The sequence below is a fragment of the Bufo bufo genome, chromosome 2 (assembly GCF_905171765.1).
Source record: "Bufo bufo chromosome 2, aBufBuf1.1, whole genome shotgun sequence".
NCBI lineage: Eukaryota > Metazoa > Chordata > Amphibia > Anura > Bufonidae > Bufo > Bufo bufo.
This window is the reverse complement of record NC_053390.1, coordinates 350,893,894-350,904,345: the sequence shown is the minus strand read 5'-3', so window position 1 is coordinate 350,904,345 and position 10,452 is coordinate 350,893,894. Positions and strand designations below refer to the sequence as shown.

Here is a 10,452-nt window from a genome sequence, read left to right as displayed (position 1 = left end):
TGTGGGGCTTGTATGCAACTTTTTCCAGGGCTGGTTTTTATCCCCAGTCCGGCCCTGTCTGGCACAAGGCAGGCTTCCGTGGCCCAAATGTTTGAGCGTAAAAAAATTCTGACGCTGGATAATCCTCTTGCCGAACGGCTGACCGCTGGCTTGTCGGAACTGCTAGCCCGCCAACTACTGCCATATAAATTGGTGGACTCAGAGGCCTTTAGAAAATTCGTGGCCATTGGCACACCGCAACGGAAGGTCCATGGAAGGAAATATTTCTCCCAGAAGGGCATCCCTGAACTATATGGCCACGTTCAGCGGCAAGTTAATATATCTCTGGCACACAGTGTCAGTGCCAAGATACATCTGACCACAGACACATGGTCTAGCAAACATGGGCAGGGAAGGTACTGTACATAACTCTTAGGCCTCTTTCACACGAGCGTGTCCGGATGCGTTGTGGCAAACCCGCGCGAGTAGGTATGCAATTGCAGTCAGTTTTGACTGCGATTGCGTTCCGTTGTTCAGTTTTTATCGCGCGGGTGCAATGCGTTTTGCACGTGCGTGATAAAAAACTGAATGTGGTAGCCAGACCCGAACTTCTTCACAGAAGTTCAGGTTTGGGTTCAAGGTTGTGTAGATTGTATTATTTTCCCCTATAACATGGTTATAAGGGAAAATAATAGCATTCTGAATACAGAATGCATAGTACAATAGGGCTGGAGGGGTTAAAAAAATAATAATAATAATTTAACTCACCTTAATCCACTTGTTCGCGCAGCCCGGCTTCTCTTCTGTCTTCTTTCTTCAGGACCTGTGGTGTCGTCACTGTGCTCATCACATGGTCTATCACATGATCCATCACCAGTAAGTGGTGGGCCGTGGGCTTTAGCGGGGGCTCCAGCTCTGAGACCCCCGCTGATCTCTATAACAAGCAGTCTGAAACACTCCACAGAGCTGTACTTCTCCTCACTGCTGAGCGCCGTAGCGAAGACAGTCTCAATATAAAGTCTATGGGATGTCCTCACCATCCTGCTCATCAGTAAGGAGAAGCAGCGGTCTGATGAGCGCTTCAGATTGCTTGTTATAGAGATCAGCAGGGGTCTCAGAGTTGTGATCCCTGCTATCAGCACTTTTGATATGCATATCAACAGTGTCAAAAAAAAGTATAGTAAATGTATAGTGTTGGACATGGGGGCCTGCCTGGGTGTCCTGAGCCCACGGGGGAGGAGTTCTTGATTGGATACAGGCAGGCTATTATAGCTAAATGATAAATTACATGGAAGACATACTATTACATAGTTACATATAGTTACATAGTTAATACGGTTGAAAAAAGACAAACGTCCATCAAGTTCAACCAAGGGATAGGTTGGGACGCGAATCCCAGAAGGAAGTGAGACTCAGATTTCTACACATTTATGTTTTTTACTTTTAAGAACTCGTCTAAACCCTTTTTGAAACTGTCCACTGTTCCTGCTGTGACCACGTCCTGAGGAAGTCTATTCCACAGATTAACAGTTCTTACAGTAAAGAAGCTTTGACGCTTCTGGAGACTGAACTTTTTCTTCTTCAGTCGGAGGCAGTGCCCCCTTGTCTTTTGAGCAATTTTTACATCGAACAGCTTTTCGCCGTATTTTTTGTATGGCCCATTTATATACTTGTACAGGTTAATCATGTCTCCCCTTAGATGTCTCTTCTCAAGACTAAATAAATTCAAATTTTTTAATCTTTCTTCATAACTAAGACCCTCCATGCCCCTTATCATTTTAGTCACTCTCCTCTGTACTTTTTCCAGCTGCAGTGCATCTTTTCTATGTACTGGTGCCCAGAACTGGAGTGCGTATTCCAGATGAGGCCGCACCACTGTTTGTAAAGTGGTAGTATTACATCCCTGCCCCGCGAGTCCATGCCTCGTTTAATGCATGGCAATATCCTGGTGGCCTTAGAAGCAGCTTATTGACATTTTATACTATATTTTAATCTATCATCCACAAGAACACCCAAATCCTTCTCTATAAGTGACTCTCCCAGTACTACATCACCTAGGACATATGAAGCACAGAGATAATTACTACCAAGATGCATAACTTTACATTTGTCCACATTGAAGCTCATTTGCCAAGTTGATGCCCAATCACTCAGAGTGTTCAAGTCAGCTTGTAGTTTGTGGACATCTTCCATAGACTGTACAGTTCTACACATTTTAGTGTAATCTGCAAAAATAGATATGGTGCTATTAATCCCCTCCTCAATATCATTAATAAATAAATTAAATAATAAAGGGCCCAGCACTGAACCTTGGGGTACACCACTTATAATCTGGGACCATTCTGAATAGAAATCATTGACCACAACTCTCTGGACACGAACCTTCAGCCAGTTTTCAATTCAATTACAAACTATACTTTCCAAGCCAATAGACCTTACTTTACTCATAGCGTCTATGAGGGACAGTATCAAAAGCCTTTGCAAAATCCAGAAACACTACATCCAAAGCCGCCCCTCTGTCCAGGCTACTACTCACCTCCTCATAAAAACAAATCAGGTTAGTCTGACAACTTCTGTCCTTGGTAAACCCATGCTGGTTATCACTTATAATATTATTTATAGTCACATACTCCTGTATATAGCCCCTTAAGAGTCCTTCAAACATTTTTCCCACAACAGAAGTTAAACTAACTGGTCTATAATTACCTGTGGAGGACCTTGATCCTTTTTTGAATATGGGCACCACGTTTGCCTTGCGCCAATCACTTGGCACTGTACCAGTCCATAGAGAATCCTTAAAAATTAGGGGGCTGTATTGGACTGTAGTATTCATAGTATTCAGGTTAAATTGCCGTGTTGGCACTTTGTGATAAATAAGTGGATTTGGGATTGCAGTTTGCGCACCTGGTCTCTAAAAGGTTTGCCATCACAGTACTAGATGGCCCAAAAGGGGATATAATAAAACCGTATAGCTGTTATCATGTATGAACGTTTAGACCTCGTTCACACTGTGGGTTTTCAGTACCGATTTCAGCACCAAAAACCGCCTCACATTGTGGCCAATGAGGGACACAGTGCCATCCATAGCCAATGGTTTAATTCTGTATGGATTTCCAGATCATACCAAGAAAGGCCTGGTGAAAACTGTGGCAGGTGATGCATTATAGCCACCACTTTCAAATTGCAAAACCATGAGCAGCCTTTAGGTTTCTGCAGTGGGTTTTTGTGGTGGAAAAATCTGTCCTATGAGCTTACTCTTTGTAATTTTAATATAAAAAATATTAAAAAGTAAATATGTTTTGTATCAAATGAGACAGATAAAAGTCAATCTTCATTGATTATTAAAAGGGTTGTCCGAGCTGATAAAACATAACAAAAAACAAAACAAAACTTACCTGTCTAATCCATGCTGCTTCAAGCACCACCACTCCTCTTCCTCCTTCCGCTCTTCATTTACCTGACTGCAGTGGTGATGTGCCCATACTGTATACATACATAACTTTTATAGCCAGTCACTGGCCTCAGCAGTATGTGGCATACGACCATAGGGAGGCAGAGGAGCAGGGGTATGGGTCCAAAGGGTAAGTATGGGACAACTCCTTTAAGATTTCATTTTCTGAGGTAATTCTTGTAAGTCCCAAATATTACCTGCAAATATGTTCAGATCTATAATTACTTCAGACTTGTGCTTTGCAACTCCACCCAATCCTGATCTAAACATGTTCTTAGACGAGATTAGCACAGTACTTTGTCATAAGAGGTTCCATGGTGTAATGGTTAGCACTCTGGACTCTGAATCCAGCGATCCGAGTTCAAATCTCGGTGGAACCTTGTATTTATTATATCATGCTGGCAGACAAAATTATACAGAAGAATGTATTCAATTATGCTACATTTAAAGCAACATTTCATTAGAGAGACAAAGTTCCTTATATAAGGCCAATGTGTCCCCACTACATTTCTATTTATGGATTAAGGGGCAAAAATCTTCCCAGAAAGAGCAAAATTATGGTACAGTGGACCAGATTTTTTATAGAACCATTATAGAAAAATTATAGAAAATTATGGGCAAATAAGGTGTGCCTGGTTTACTCAGAATATCGGATTAAACCATACCTATATATAATACTGTAGTTTCAGTGCGTAGATGGATGGTTAAAAATAACAAAATAAATCTTTATTGAAAACTTTTATAGTAAAATCACTCAGCTTGTATTGCCTAACTAAAATCACCAAGAAAGACAGGCAGATCGGGAGTAGTTTCTGAATAAGACTATGGTATGTGTTCAGTCTAGTCAGCACTAAACATGGTCAGAGCAGGAGGTATGCTTATGGATTTTAGCAATACCTATATATGCACACTAAGGTACAACTTCTCTGCTTTGGCCAGGTTCCCTTAATAAAATTATACTACCACCATTCACTGGACATACAGAGATATTCCAGTGGTGTGTAGCAAAGATGCACTACAGAGTCACATGCTCTTCGCCTAGAGTGGGTGTAAAGTCCTACTATATCAGCGATATGTCCGTGTGGCTACTGTCATTAATGGCCAGGTGATCGGATATCCCCTCACTATTGAACGCAGCAGCTCTCCATCCCCCACAGATACCTGGGCTAGCTCCCCAAGCCCTACTCTGCTAGCTGATATACCCTCTCCCGCCACTCCTGATCCCCCACATTCCTGGGAAGTATACCTCAGCCAATTCCCTACAAAAGAGGACTTTTGGATGCTCATATCTGAAGTTAAGGGGGCCTGTAGAGCAGAGATTGCCGCCATCCGCACTGACATTAGGCACATTCGACCGGGTGGACTCACTTGAAAATGCACATGATGACACCAAACAGTACATATCCACCCTCCACAAGTCTGTATCATCTCAGCTCTCAGGGAAATGGGTCGACACCTGGAGGACCTCAACAACAGGGGCCATAGAAATAATATCAGAGTCCGGGGTCTTCCGGAGGCAACTGGGGATGAGGACCTTTTTGTCACCTTGGAGGCTATCTTTAATATGATTCTTGGAGAGCCACCCTCGCACAAGATTAAATTGGCCAGATCCCACAGAGCGCTCAACCCAAGGGCACCTCCACTCGGCTCAGGGACATAATCTGCTGTGTCCATGATTACACCCTCAAAGAAACAATTATGACAAAGGCCCGGGCGCTACGTAATTTAGAATTCGACGGAGCCCCAGTGCAGTTTTTCCCTGACCTCTCCTGGCTTACCCTGCAACAAACTAGACATCTACAGCCCCTCCTCACATTGCTGCCAGACCGTCAAATAGCATACCGATGGGGATTTCCATTTGCCTTGTCAGCGCGTCATCAGGGAAAGACAGCAAAACTATGCTCCTTCTCGGATCTGCACCTTTTTTGCGAGACGTTGGGACTTCCTATACCTGCAATATCGGACTGGGAGATTGAACCCCCTGTCCCACCGTCGCCCCGGATTTGGTCCCAGGCGGCTAAAGAGAAGAGCGGGATCGAACACGACTTTATCCTCATCTACACGGGGTCCATCCTCACCAGATTGACCATCACCATGCTGCTTCAAGCACCACCACTCCTCTGCCTCATTCCGCTCTTCATTTAGCTGACTGCAGTGGTGATGTGCCCATACTGTATACACACATGACTTTTATAGCCAGTCACTGGCCTCAGCAGTATGTGGCATACAACCATAGGGAGGCAGAGGAGCAGGGGTATGGGTCCAAGGGGTAAGTATGGGACAACTCCTTTAAGATTTCATTTTCTGAGGTAATTCTTGTAGGTCCCAAATATTACCTGCAAATATGTTCAGATCTATAATTACTTCAGACTTGTGCTTTGCTACTCCACCCAATCCTGATCTAAACATGTTCTTAGACGAGATTAGCACAGTACTTTGTCATAAGAGGTTCCATGGTTAGCACTCTGGACTCTGAATCCAGCGATCCGAGTTCAAATCTCGGTGGAACCTTGTATTTATTATATCATGCTGGCAGACAAAATTATACAGAAGAATGTATTCAATTATGCTACATTTAAAGCAAAATTTCATTAGAGAGACAAAGTTCCTTATATAAGGCCAATGTGTACCCACTACATTTCTCTTTATGGATTAAGGGACAAAAATCTTCCCAGAAAAAGCAAAATTATGGTACAGTGGACCAGCTTTTTAATAGAACCATTATAGAAAAATTATAGAAAATTATGGGCAAATAAAGTGTGCCTGGTTTACTGAGAATATGGGATTAAACCATACCTATAAATAATAGTTTCAGTGCCTAGATGGATGGTTAAAAATAACAAAATAAATCTTTATTGAAAACTTTTATAGTAAAATCACTCAGCTTGTATTGCCTAACTAAAATCACCAAGAAAGACAGGCAGATCGGGAGTAGTTTCTGAATAAGACTATGGTATGTGTTCAGTCTAGTCAGCACTAAACATGGTCAGAGCAGGAGGTATGCTTATGGATTTTAGCAATACCTATATATGCACACTAAGGTACAACTTCTCTGCTTTGGCCAGGTTCCCTTAATAAAATTATACTACCACCATTCACTGGACATACAGAGATATTCCAGTGGTGTGTAGCAAAGATGCACTACAGAGTCACATGCTCTTCGCCTAGAGTGGGTGCAAAGTCCTACTATATCAGCGATATGTCCGTGTGGCTACTGTCTTTAATGGCCAGGTGATCGGATATCCCCTCACTATCGAACGCAGCAGCTCTCCATCCCCCACAGATACCTGGGCTAGCTCCCCAAGCCCTCCTCTGCTAGCTGATATACCCTCTCCCGCCACTCTTGATCCCCCACATTCCTGGGAAATATACCTTAGCCAATTCCCTACAAAAGAGGACTTTTGGATGCTCATATCTGAAGTTAAGGGGGCCTGTAGAGCAAAGATTGCCGCCATCCGCACTGACATTAAGCACATTCGACCGGGTGGACTTACTTGAAAACGCACATGATGACACCAAACAGTACATATCCACCCTCCACAAGTCTGTATCATCTCAGCTCTCAGGGAAATGGGTCGACACCTGGAGGACCTCAACAACAGGGGCCATAGAAATAATATCAGAGTCCGGGGTCTTCCGGAGGCAACTGGGGATGAGGACCTTTTTGTCACCTTGGAGGCTATCTTTAATATGATTCTTGGAGAGCCACCCTCGCACAAGATTAAATTGGCCAGATCCCACAGAGCGCTCAACCCAAGGGCACCTCCACTCGGCTCAGGGACATAATCTGCTGTGTCCATGATTACACCCTCAAAGAAACAATTATGACAAAGGCCCGGGCGCTACGTAATTTAGAATTCGACGGAGCCCCAGTGCAGTTTTTCCCTGACCTCTCCTGGCTTACCCTGCAACAAACTAGACATCTACAGCCCCTCCTCACATTGCTGCCAGACCGTCAAATAGCATACCGATGGGGATTTCCATTTGCCTTGTCAGCGCGTCATCAGGGAAAGACAGCAAAACTATGCTCCTTCTCGGATCTGCACCTTTTTTGCGAGACGTTGGGACTTCCTATACCTGCAATATCGGACTGGGAGATTGAACCCCCTGTCCCACCGTCGCCCCGGATTTGGTCCCAGGCGGCTAAAGAGAAGAGCGGGATCGAACACGACTTTATCCTCATCTACACGGGGTCCATCCTCACCAGGGCATTGGTCACCAGATTGACCATCACCATCACCATGCTGCTTCAAGCACCACCACTCCTCTGCCTCATTCCACTCTTCATTTAGCTGACTGCAGTGGTGATGTGCCCATACTGTATACATACATGACTTTTATAGCCAGTCACTGGCCTCAGCAGTATGTGGCATACGACCATAGGGAGGCAGAGGAGCAGGAATATGGGACAACTCCTTTAAGATTTCATTTTCTGAGGTAATTCTTGTAGGTCCCAAATATTACCTGCAAATATGTTCAGATCTATAATTACTTCAGACTTGTGCTTTGCTACTCCACCCAATCCTGATCTAAACATGTTCTTAGACGAGAGTAGCACAGTCCTTTATCATAAGAGGTTCCATGGTGTAATGGTTAGCACTCTGGACTTTGAATCCAGCAATCCGAGTTCAAATCTCGGTGGAACCTTGTATTTTTTATATCATGCTGGCAGACAAAATTATACAGAAGAATGTATTCAATTATGCTACATTTAAAGCAAAATTTCATTAGAGAGACAAAGTTCCTTATATAAGGCCAATGTGTCCCCACTACATTTCTCTTTATGGATTAAGGGACAAAAATCTTCCCAGAAAGAACAAAATTATGGTACAGTGGAACAGCTTTTTAATAGAACCATTATAGGAAAATTATAGAAAATTATGGGCAAATAAAGTGTGCCTGGTTTACTGAGAATATGGGATTAAACCATACCTATAAATAATAGTTTCAGTGCCTAGATGGATGGTTAAAAATAACTAAATAAATCTTTATTGAAAACTTTTAGAGTAAAATCACTCAGCTTGTATTGCCTAACTAAAATCACCAAGAAAGACAGGCAGATCGGGAGTAGTTTCTGAATAAGACTATGGTATGTGTTCAGTCTAGTCAGCACTAAACATGGTCAGAGCAGGAGGTATGCTTATGGATTTTAGCAATACCTATATATGCACACTAAGGTAGAACTTCTCTGCTTTGGCCAGGTTCCCTTAATAAAATTATACTACCACCATTCACTGGACATACAGAGATATTCCAGTGGTGTGTAGCAAAGATGCACTACAGAGTCACATGCTCTTCGCCTAGAGTGGGTGTAAAGTCCTACTATATCAGCGATATGTCCGTGTGGCTACTGTCTTTAATAACCACCTCCGGACCGCCTAACGCAGATTCGCGTTCTGGAGGTGGCAGCCCTGCGCTCAGCGACGCATATACGCGTCATCTCGCGTGAGCCGGGATTTCCTGTGAACGCGCGCACACAGGCGCGCGCGCTCACAGGAACGGAAGGTAAGAGAGTTGATCTCCAGCCTGCCAGCGGCGATCGTTCGCTGGCAGGCTGGAGATGTGATTTTTTTAACCCCTAACAGGTATATTAGACGCTGTTTTGATAACAGCGTCTAATATACCTGCTACCTGGTCCTCTGGTGGTCCCCTGTTGAGGAACGGTTGAGACGTATGCATATATCCATGCATGCCTGCAAACACGTGCGGTCATGTATGGTATATATCTGCATACATTAACCACAGCATCATGGGACGATGTGCGCAGATGTGCCCAGCATCTGCGCACGTCTGCCCATGGTGATCCCCAGGGGCTCATGGTGGCCCTTGTGGGAAATATGTGGTCCCTGGAAGCTGTGCCCCCTTATAATCCCCCTTATATTAGTATATATATGTGCCCCCTTATATGTGTCCCCTTATAGTTAGTAGATATTTCCTGTATGACCGTGTATATATTGGCCCTGTATGGCAAGTGGGGACATATGCATGTCCCCTGTATGTGATGCCCCAGATATATGCGAGGGTGTGTGTATATATAGATATGTGTGTATGTATTTGCACACGTGTCTATGTATATACACTTATGTCAGCATGACAGTATGTATGTGGGCTTATTGCTGCCCATTCATACCCCCAGTTTTGTATGTGTTTATAGATGTGCCCCAAGCATCTGTGGATATATATATGCATATATGCAATTCCAACTGTTATCAACAGAGTTGTTCTGATGTAGCCTGTAGGATAACAGCTGATTAGCATCTAGTCCCCTTTTGTTCAGGCCCCTTACAATCAGACTCTCTGGCACCGTTAGGGCCTTCTAACCAGAGACATCATAACCTGTTTTCCACACCTCTGCCCCATGGCCATGCCCATTACTCCCAGCATTTTTGGGACTAGGAGGGGGGACTAAGGCACACTATGATGTCACATGCCTGAGGAAGGAGGAGGGGGTTGCTTTTGGGCTATAAAACCCCCAACCAGACTAGATTACGCATGGGAGAGAGGAGCTCCATGATGACCGCCTGGAAGAGGCCTACTCTGGAAGGATTAAGTATATCCCCTGACCCCCGACCGCTATATCTCTCCCCTGGTTAACCCACACCCCTGGTCCTGTAACCCCTATCCCCCAAACCCTTGCCTTATTGTATCCTTGTTTGTACCCCTGATCCTGTGCCACTGGTTGTATTTGTGGTTCAGTTACACCCCCCTGATGACCCCCACTGTATCTCCACCGTGTAACCCTTTCCCTACCCTGATTAACCCCTGGTGGTAACCCCTGCTCAAACCCTGCCACACCCCCCCCCCCTCACTGTACACTTGCAGGGTATTCACCCTTGCATTGCTGTACAGTTCTGATATTATCCCCATTGTTAACCCTTTGTGTTTGTGGTCGGTTTACACCCCTGTGAGGCCACCATTAACCCTCGTCGTACCCCGTAGGGACAGTGAATAGTCAGGTGGGGTGGGCTGTTATATACTTGTATGTGTGAACTGTATAGTTAGTTTGTGGGTGGAATTTGGGA

At 44.2% G+C, this 10,452-nt stretch overlaps 2 non-coding genes across 2 annotated transcripts; both read left to right on the top strand.

Moving 5' to 3' along the window:
- Positions 1–3,738: 3,738 nt before the first annotated feature.
- On the top strand, positions 3,739–3,810 carry TRNAQ-CUG. Its single transcript has one exon. It is a non-coding gene; the product is annotated as a tRNA-Gln (tRNA).
- A 4,195-nt stretch (positions 3,811–8,005) lies between these two features.
- Positions 8,006–8,077, top strand: TRNAQ-UUG. The gene has a single exon. It is a non-coding gene; the product is annotated as a tRNA-Gln (tRNA).
- Positions 8,078–10,452: the final 2,375 nt, after the last annotated feature.